Source organism: Siniperca chuatsi, linkage group LG15 (assembly GCF_020085105.1).
Source record: "Siniperca chuatsi isolate FFG_IHB_CAS linkage group LG15, ASM2008510v1, whole genome shotgun sequence".
Lineage (NCBI taxonomy): Eukaryota > Metazoa > Chordata > Actinopteri > Centrarchiformes > Sinipercidae > Siniperca > Siniperca chuatsi.
In genome coordinates this window covers 10,604,429-10,614,961 of record NC_058056.1, presented here as the reverse complement: position 1 = coordinate 10,614,961, position 10,533 = coordinate 10,604,429, and the positions used below count along the sequence as shown (strand labels likewise).

Below are 10,533 nucleotides of genomic sequence, written 5' to 3'. Positions count from 1 at the left end.
CCTTTGTTAATTCCCAGTTTGTGCGGTCATGCTGACCTGTGGTTTTTGGGAAGAGGGTGTGTCTTCTTCAGCTGCAGGCTCAGGACTCTGGAGTCCATAGGTGAGCTCACTGCATGATAAGTCTGGTTGATGCGACAATCAGTGCCATCAAAACAATTTTGCCGACCCTTGACTCTAGAGGAGAGCAGTAGAGAGAGGGAGTTGACATGCCTTTACCAATCCTGAGAGTGTGTGACCAAGCACATTAATCATAAGAGGTCTAATCCTCTCCTGTGTCCAATTCAGCGATGATTCTCTAGTGCAGCACCATGGCAATGTTTAGACAGAGCCGGACATAATTATCTTTTTGTGTACTTTAATAAGGAGACATCCGAGTGTTCAGATGACAGGGGCACACACACACCACAAACTACCGTGCAGTGATATTATCCCCTTCATTCCATGTAATTAAAACATAAATAATTAAATGCCACTAACTAACATAACTGGTATGCAAATTTGACGATTTAGTGAGTTGAAGAACACAGGGATTTTTTTTTTGTTGCCAAATGGGGACCATTTAAAGTTGACCTTTGGAAATGTTATTTTGAATGCAATGTGATGGTGCTGTTTAATTTGAAGAGGTACTTATCTCAAAGTCAACATCTTACTTCTGTTTTCCTGACGCACACTCAGTCACCATATATTAGGCAGTAGCCTGGCAACCACAAGAGTAGAGCCGTACCAAATGGATATGTTTGCAATATGACAGGCCCAGTGTGCTCCTTACCGCTGACCCCGCCTGCCATTTTGTTTCTGTCCTGCGAAGGTGTCAGTGATAAACGTTACCTTGTCTCAGCAGGTGTGCCTGGATGGAGGGCCCTGCCGCACGGAGGGGGTCACCAACCCCACAGTGTTTCCCCCATTTATTTGAATAATGGGCCATTAGGACGGCTGGATATCCAATGTTAAAGTAGCTGTATGTGTCTCCTAGATAAAAGACATAATTACCTGAGAGAGGGAGGATGTGTTGGTGCACACTTTTCCTCAGCTGGGCTCCGGAGCTCAGAATTAACACACACTCCTGCCATTAGGTGGCGACAGAGAAAGGTTTACAGCCTGAAGGCCTTGGCCATGGCTAAAACACTAACATCACCACAACTGCTGTGTAAACAAGCTGTTTTGAGTCAAGAAGTATTGAAAAGGCACTCATGGCAATTCTGTTTAAAGTCTGACATATTAGCATAATTTTAAGGCAATAACATAGTGAATAGCAGACTTCTGACTTGGTGTTGAATTTAGAAAGCATCATAGCCTGTCCTTTTTGACTCATGGTTACACTTATTCATGTTTCAATTCAAATGTATTCAAATAGGTGACTGGGAATTTATTCAGTTTCCAGAATTAAGTTTTCTCTAAAACTACACTTTTCACTATCTTTTAAACTATTTCTACTACTATAGTATCATGGTGAAAAGAGAGTGGGCAATTTGTAAACCTCTGGCTTGCTGAGAGATAGAGTTGTCCTTTTGGTCGGCATTGTGGCTCCTTTTGCCTTTCATAACTGTGGTTCAAGAGAGACTTTCCATGCAGTCAATGGAAATGTGGATAGAAAATTTAGAGTGGTATTTATTATGAACCAAAAAAGATTGCCAATTAAAGATGAGTTCTTTATCATTAATTTGCCCTTGGGGTTTTATTCCTCAATTGCTATCACCTTATAAAAGCATCCTTTTAGCGCAAAGAATAGAAGCCCATTTTTGTGACCTCCTCTAATGCATTTTCACTGTCTCGAAAAAAGTTTTCACCTCTCCACAAAACATGTTAATTGCCATTGCGGGCCCAGTATAAAGAAAATATCTACACGTTAATTATCCAAATATGTTGGCAACCCATCTGCAGACAGCCATTGAAATTACTAAATTGTGTTTTCTCCTTTTCATCTTTCATTTTGGACACATTGTTAGTCAAAAGCCTTCAAAAATGTGCAGATGGGTAATCCTTGTGTCTGCAAGGAGCAGCCTGGTTCAAGGTGAGTGTTTCATGCCCCTAAGCCCTTCTGTTTCTCTCCATTGTGTTATTTAGGTTACATACCCTGATGGGATGTTCACTGTACTCAAAAAGGGACTTTCTTTGCACACATGCAGACACACACACACACACACACACACACACACACACACACACAGAAACTCATGCAGCCATAAACATGCACACACAGGTCCGCTGCTCCACATATAATACACACACCTACTCACAGCAAAGCTTGACCTTCAGTGTGTAATGACTGGTTATTATTTATGCAATTACTGATTTTAGTAAGAGTGGAGCGAAGAAAATATTTTCCTGCTCAGTATGAAATTTTAATCTCAAACTTCAAAGAGCTTTACAATGTGTGCTATAAGATTAAAATCCTTTACCTCTATCACTATCAAGAATCACTTACGATTTAAAAAACATTCACGTTGTGTTTTAAAGCAGCACAAAGAAAACTCAACAAAAGAAAATCAATGGGCAGTGGTTGTTCAGTATGACAGTATAACATGGTAACTTGTTATCTTATGGAAATGATTTATCATCTTGACAGGCTTGGTCCAAAATGACCTCAGAAACTGATGATATTTAATCTCACTTTGATTACAACATTTTGCAGGATGCCCAATTTCATTAACGAGTAAGTATGATTAAGTATTCTTCTATTTTCAAAGTGAGTTAGATGTAGCTGTCAAGAGGCTTAGCTTATTAGGTTGAGTGAATATGGAGGATGTTTTGCAAATAATTAGTTCTTCAATATCAATCTGGGTAAAAAAAAAAAGGATGTCTCCAATTGTTTCAAGGGTTGTTATACACCTTTATTGCAATGTACTCTAAGCTAAGTTCAGCGTGGCTATGTTCAATAAAAAGTTATTGGTGATTCAGAGAAACAACTCCTCAACCAAGTGCAGCAATTATTTTCCTTTTTCAGGTTGGTCAGCTTTTGAAACAAACTCTTATTGGGAAAAAACTGCCTCCTACACCTGATTGTTACTACCTGCATTGGCTGCTCTAATTACAGTATCCATAATTGCATTCTCAACACCGACTTTAAGGTCCCAGGTTGATGCGTTTATTTCAAAGATTATTCAAACATCAGTTCTCACTGCAAATGACAATTTTCCATTGGGGCTTTGAAATGATACAGCTTTGTGTCCTCTATATTCTGAATCCAGATTTCACTAAAACTACAGTAAACCAATCTTTAAATCTGTTGTCAAACATCTTAGCAGCCCATTGTTTACCAAACGCCTACATCTTAAAGTTCTTGGATGCAACTTCCATGTTGCATTGAAGTCGATCGCAGTGCTACAGAGAAAGCAGAGCTCAAGTGTGCATGTACTGTATACCCACAAGATATTCAGCAGGTTCTCAATTTAAAGTGGCTGAACAGTCAAACCTCACAGAACACCGCAGACTAGGCCTGCTGTACGGTGATAGTTCCTGCTTCTCATTTCTGCCACTTGGTTATAAAAAAATTGGCCTTGAGACATCCCTCTTCTAATTCAACATGTTTTCCATGCAGAAGGCTACTATTCAAACACTAGAGTTATATTCTTCCTTCCCTACTTTGCCATGGACTTACTGTTGAAGGTAACATTCGATATCCTTGCAAAGCTTTTGAATCTTTGCTCCTAAGCTGTTCTGTGCAGCTGGAGTGAAGGCAAGGACGAGCTTGCCCATCTTGCAATGATCTGTCCTTGACTCATGCTACAATTTGTTGTTTCAAAATATGGAAGAGGTCTTGAAAGACTAAAGCAACGTAACTATTGATCCCTGCATTTCTTAAGTTCTCTCTTTATACATTCACCCTATTCATTCTGCGGATTAACACTGGCTGGCTACTTTAAGAGAGTTGCAACCCTTCCATTTCACGGTGTGCCACTCCTCAGTTGTAGGTTTTATTTACAGCATGAATTGGTTCTCCACCTGTTTTAAGCCATATATCTTATGGTTTACAATTTGTTCACAGTAATTTACAGCTTTCATGTGTGAGGGAATAGTCCAGTTTCTTCATTTATGTCCCTGCTCTCACATCTGTGGCTATCTCATTCACATCAGCTGCCTTTTCTGATGTGCCTCAGTCGACATATTAAGTGAAAATTTTGAATCGATCAATTCTTCATTATTAATTAGAAGCTTTTCAAGCCTCTGACCTTGACTGGGGAATTTGTTTTGTTCCCATATGCCACAGGAGTTACAATGCTTACAGAATGTGTCAGCTAAGTACTGTATTTTGGCCCTCAGCCTTAGCAGCAGGGTTTACAAACCCTGCTATATGGCTCTCCAAGGCCAAGCACTGGTCTTGCACCAGATGCTTAGCACCGGAAAAGAGGTATTCAAGCCTAAAGTTATTCATGTCAAGTAATGCCCACAAAACCTTTCCATGCAACCCATAAATCTGATATTTTGATGGAAATACCAGACATTTCATGAGTGCTCTAAAGGAACTTTTTTTCACTCAACTGACACTTTGACACAGCTCACCACTTTAATACTATTTGTTCCCTCCCTTTTCTTCCTCTCCAGTAGGTAACATAACAGGGCAGCAAAAATGTTAAGACTGATCGCCCTACACTTCAGAGCTCCTCAAATTTCACAATGCACCGTTGTCATGTAAGAAATGGTAATATTCACCGGTGTGTAGAATTGGGCACTTTGTTGGAAAACAACTCATCTCCTCTACTATGCTTCACATCTCTTGAAGGGCTAAAAACACCCATTCACTAGCCTTAACACTGAGGGCTTGGTGATCTAATGCTAAACCTCTCTAAGTGCCTGTATTTGTGAAGAAAAATTGTTAAGCCTTTCAAATTGATAGGACTGGCTATCATCATGTATGAGTCTCAACCGCACAAGTGAGCCCTCAGGTTTAATCAAACTTTTTTTTTTTAAAGAATATCTTCCATGAAAACCAACCTAGTCTCCCTGGCATTTGTGTGTCGACAAGCTCTCCCTCTTTTCGTTCTCCTCGAGTGGTCGATACATTAAAACTTGAACTGATTGATTTCAGAATGCCGTGCCATCAGTGTCCTTACGCAGCCGTTAACTACATTTGAAGTATCTTAGTCATCAAGCTTTAGGCCAGGGATTGATAATAGCTTGACCGGCAAGGCCTATCTTACCCATCCTTTTTCAGGAGGTCTTGTATTTAGCACCCAGAGCACTTGTGGCAAATCTCAAACAGCACAAGTGTATTCACAGAGCGGCTGAGTGGAAAGCTTTTTCTCATTGGTCTGAACCTCATGAATACATTCCAACTCTAACTAACTACTTTGCCTTAATGTGGAATTTCAAACGCGGTATGAGACCAACTTATTTATTTGTATTCTCAGCGTCTTAGCGATACTCTTGAACGCAGTGATGGAAGGGAGGATAATCTCTGTCTTTCATCAGCAAAGTGGCCCTGCACAAAACCCATCAGTAATGTATTCGCTATTGATTGATGGTCGCTCCTGCACTACTAGGCAACACCATTATTATCATGCATAGAGTCCAGACTGCCCACAATAAAATCATTGTCTTGATTTAAGTCATCCACCCTCCCAGTGTGTCATAATAACACAACTGGTGTTTGCCTCATATTGCTTTCTTCCTCAACAATTACTGGCATTCCCTGTCATCATCTTTACACCAACCAGATACTCTTAAAACCTCTGATGCAGGAGGAGATGTTTTCTGTACAGGAAAATGTTGCCGGTGTACGTGCAACAGGTGAAAATAGATGAAGAGAATCAAGACAACAGTTATATTAAAAAAAAATTAAAGTTATTATCTGTATAACCTGTTGTGTTTAAGGCAAATATTGGGAAATCAAGCTGAATTAGACAAGACGAAATAGCAACTTTTACACACATGTTCCCCATTTTATTTATAGTTAAACCTGTAGCCTCTTATTTTGAGCCATAGTGTCACACAATGGATACTGATTGCTTATATATTTACCATGTACTGATTTTATCCTTTAAAAATTAAGATGATCCAGTTATCAATTAGCGATTACTACATGATTCAAGTATGCATGAAGCACATCGTTTTAGTAAACAGATTTTAATTTTTTAAAAATTTACATTTATTTACACTAGTATTAGGTGTTAGTAATAAAGCAGACATGTAAAATATTTTCATTGTGTGTGTGTGTGTGTGGCAGATGTAGATCTGCATATAGATGCATGAACAAATGCAACCTGAACCATTATTATGATTATTATTATTGGTGTTTTTGTTTTTTTTTGCACTAATGAAGATTATTTTTGTGCCTAGTTAAAGCGCCTCTGAGCAGTGATATTGGAATTTATAGCTTAGTTATTTTCTGACTGTGTTACTAATGACATTTTCTCTAATCGTCTGCGGCCTCAGCTCACGTTGCGGGTGTATTTAGTGTCGACACGTGTGGATCTACGTAGCAAACATTATGTGTTAGTAGTCTGCCTCATGGGAGATGCCCGGGTCCCGAATCATTGTGAATTACTGTGACCTTGGTTATCAATCATTGTATCAGGGTATCTAATGTAAACGCAACTGTGGCGTGGATAACATGCCACATCTGCTCTTTGGACAGCGCTGCTTCTTGGTTACCAAGCGATTTATTAGAGAGCCCTGTGTGAGGAATAATAGGTCGCTGTATAAAGATCAACCAGCAGCTCTTCCATAGGCGTAAAATTATCTCTTAAACAGGCTGTTGTAACATTGTCGTTCACCTACATTATACAGCAGATAGTTTCGTGTCCCAAAAAACATCCCAAAGAGAGAAAACTATTTGTGCGGCTTAAAAGCACAGACCTCAGGGAGTTGTGTTTGCGCTCCAAGACCAATTTATTGCCGATGAACATATGGCCAATATTTTGTCTCACGTCATAGCAAGGGGAAAACAAACACCATGCAATGTTAGCGAGTCAGCAAGAGCAGAGCCACTTGGCCAGCTATGCAAACGCTCTTGGACAATATGAGAAGAGGAGCACTTGCTTTCTGGGTATATAAACCACATCAGGCTTATCTCTGCACGCACTCCTGACTCCCATTTGGAGATATTTCATTAACTCTGCGCGCTGTCTTAACGCTGGCAACACATTCAGCCCCCCTCCAGTCTAGGTAAGAGCACTGGATGTTCCAGTCAGTTTGCATATAGTAGCCTATTTTCTGTTTTTACAGCCTAATAGACCCTTCTTGTTTTTTTTTCTTTTTTTGCTGCTAATTAATGCGCATCAGAGCGCATCTTAGTCCTTGAATGTAGAATGATCCTGATGTGTTTAACTCTGTTTAAAATAGGATGGTTATTCAGAGTTTTTTTTTTAGCCTACAGTAGTTGGTGATCATTACATACTCACGTGGGCAGTCTGTGCTTGGTTGAACATTCTCGTTGTGACGGTACACTGTGAGAGTGGCCTGCACCTTCACGTCCGAGGCGAATGAATGCCTTCATTATTGGGAAATGTGTCAAAGCAGAATTCTAAACTATGTTTTAATCTGAGAAGATGATTTCGGAAAATTCACCTGGCTTCTCCGACAGACAACAAAACAATCACACGTTATAGATAATACACAACAGCTTCCATAAAGAGTGCGCTCACAAGGTTACACCAGCCATACAGAGTTCACTGAAGAACATCTGTGTATCTTAATGTAGGATGGACATGGATGACGATAATGTAAGTTTGCCTGCAGATGGACTATCGAAAATACTTAATATTCCTTATATGATAACATGTGTCTGATTCCACTGCATATATTCGTAACATTATTGGCTATTAGTTGTCTAATTGGGTGCACACAATAGGCACCCCCTGTTGTTTCTTAAATGTGCCGGTAGAGACCGCTAGAGCTCTACAGATGTCAACAGCTGTTGATGTTATTACTGCACTCACACACAGGCTGCCTAACAAGGAGGACAAGTTGTCTGTACTTGTGCCATCTAGAGCGGGGCAGATCAGGTTCTCCTGGAGAGGATTATTTATTTATTAATTTATTTATTTATCTACCCAAATGTTCTAGACATTTACAAATAACAGTTGTCCCTTTTGATTTATCTGAAGAAGTCTCTGAGATTCAAGCCATTTCTCCCTCCTCCCTGCCAATGTCAGTGCGATACTGAAATGGGAAGTGATTAAAAAATAATAAACCCCTTTTTAGCAATTCGTCTTACAGAGAAAAATGATTAAAGCGAATGGCACAGTGTGGCATGAAATTCACCGTTACAAATAAACTGGTGGTTTAACAAATGAAGGCATCTCCTCGGGGCATGGGCGCACTGCTATAATCTCGCCGTGACATGTTTAATCATTAGAGGAAAGGAGACGAATAAAGACTTTTGCCCGGGAGGGAAAGGTGGCTGGATTTCTGTTAAAAAAAAACAACCAAACGGGCTCCAAAATGATTTCTACCCTGAAGCCAAGTCTCCCCAGGCCATGGCTTAGCCCCCATAATAAATAAACCGGACCCGCTTTACCTGCATATTATATATAGGCTTTTAATCATAGAGGGATGAAATCGGTCTTGTCACTGTGTACATTTATCATGGGCACCCTGAGGCAGGAGGGGTTACCTTTATCAAAGACTAACTCCCTGCCTGAGGCATCCAAACACGCTGAAATTCGGCGATTAAAGGAGGGAATGATCAACATCATTATGGATTCTCCTGCGGCATTCTTATTTGTGCATTCAATCGAAAGATTTATTTAATCAAGAATATAAAAAGCTCTTTCTTCACTTATTTGGGAACAATCGTGGGCATGAATTTTTAGGAGGGAATTATAATTAATCAGACGAGGCCCGTTTTTTGGGGTTCATCCGAAAAATTAATTGTTTTTGGATGAGTCCATTCTGCTGTACGTTTGATTGCAAAGCCGGGATCAGAAAAATGTAACGAGCTTTAATAATGAGCCAGTCAGCTCTGTTGCTTGTAATATTAAAATGGGAGCACTGGCAAAACTGGTGATAGCATAATTATAGCAGCAATGATCACATAAAAAGGTCTTGTGCATGCTATGCACTATGCAGTTTTACGCACAAAAGTCAAATGAAATACCCAATGAGAAATACTATTACAATGTATCGTTTTAGTGTCAGATCTGAAGATTTAGTGTCAGCTGAACTCAAATAAGCGGGTGATGGGAAGCATCAGCTCTGCGCCCCGTATTGTCCTTTAAATCCTGACGCATCTGCAGCTCAGAGGCCCTTCTTTACTACATCTTCTCTCTGGTTTAACACCCCCAACACCCGACCCACCCCCCACACACACACATACACAGACACACACACACACACACGTCACAGCAGACACACAGTCCTAACTGAGGACTGAGGATGATTTACCCACGGAAAGGGAAAAGCAGTGGTGTCCAAACATATTTGCAACAATGTTTCAACTTTCTAAGTTTGTTAAAAACGGGAGAGTTCATTTTTACGACTTAATAATTGCAAGAACAACACCAATAAAGAGTTGATAATGTCATAATAATAATAATAATAATAATAATAATAATAATAATAATAATAAATCTTCATCCTGTAAAAAAATAACAAAGTTTCAAAATCTGGCATGTATGTTTACACTAAATTAATTGAGCATAATTGTACATAATTGCAGCCTGAAAGCATCCTGAGCAGATTTACTGGACTGTGAACATTTTCCGGTGTTGGTCCCGTTAACTCGTCCCGCTCTGCAAAACAGTCTGCATACTGGCCACTGCCAGAGTGAAAAGGCAAGCGGCCTGTTTGAACTACCTGTGAAAGTAAACAGGTAAACACAGAGCGATAGGCTCTCCAAGTGGAGTACGTCCACTTAGCCTGTGCACATTTACCTCTTCTTGCCGAAACCCTCGGCTCAATTGATCAAATAGTACATCCGCAGCAACTGGCCACAGTCTGCAGTCCAGTGCGCTCCCATGCACCGTCACCAAACCTACTGTGACTTCCCCCTTGTCACTGTGCCACACACAGCAAAAGCAAAGCAGAATGACACGGGTGATAAGCCTGCGTGCTCTAACACGCACGCAGCAAAGCAGAATGACACGGGTGATAAGTCTGCGTGCTCTAACACACCCTTATTTGGCTCCACACACTTTTGAGGCACTAAATAAGTCTCAGGGAAATACTGTCCTGCATGGGCCAAGTGAGTTTCCTGATGAGATGCGCATTGAGGCTACAGCCTGGGCCATTCCTCCGTGGTGCGTAAAGCTCTCTGGGTGTTTGCTGCGGGCTGGGTGTCCCTTCACATGTCGGATTTAGCTGTGCAGCATTACTTGGTGGATCAGGTCAGTAACCTCTCTCTCCCTTATAGAGGCTCAGGCGCAGCTCCAGTTTGTCCATATAGCCCATTCAGCTCAATGGAGCCTTTGTGGGATGTTGAGACTTGTGATTAATTCTGCCAGTCTGGTGAAATATTTACCTCAGGCCTGTATGTCAGGTGCACTTCTATGCGGACCATAAACCTTAGAAACTGTGTTCCAAAGATCTGTGAATTATATAATGATAGTATTGGTAATTATGTTTAATATAAAATTGTATTTGAACAATACTACT

At 40.4% G+C, this 10,533-nt stretch overlaps 1 protein-coding gene across 8 annotated transcripts in view; it reads left to right on the top strand.

Annotated features, from left to right (window-relative positions):
• The first annotated feature begins 6,965 nt into the window (after positions 1 to 6,965).
• The window catches only part of nkx2.2a (NK2 homeobox 2a), a 17,179-nt gene continuing 13,611 nt past the window's right edge, over positions 6,966 to 10,533 (top strand). For 2 of the 8 annotated variants that reach the window (XM_044167982.1, XM_044167983.1), the window contains exon 1: positions 10,060 to 10,265. The gene's annotated coding sequence lies outside the window, so the exon portion shown is untranslated. Of the gene's footprint in view, positions 7,105 to 10,046; positions 10,266 to 10,533 lie in introns of those variants that run through there. The other 6 variants (XM_044167985.1, XM_044167986.1, XM_044167984.1 and 3 more) reach the window with 5 other exon arrangements.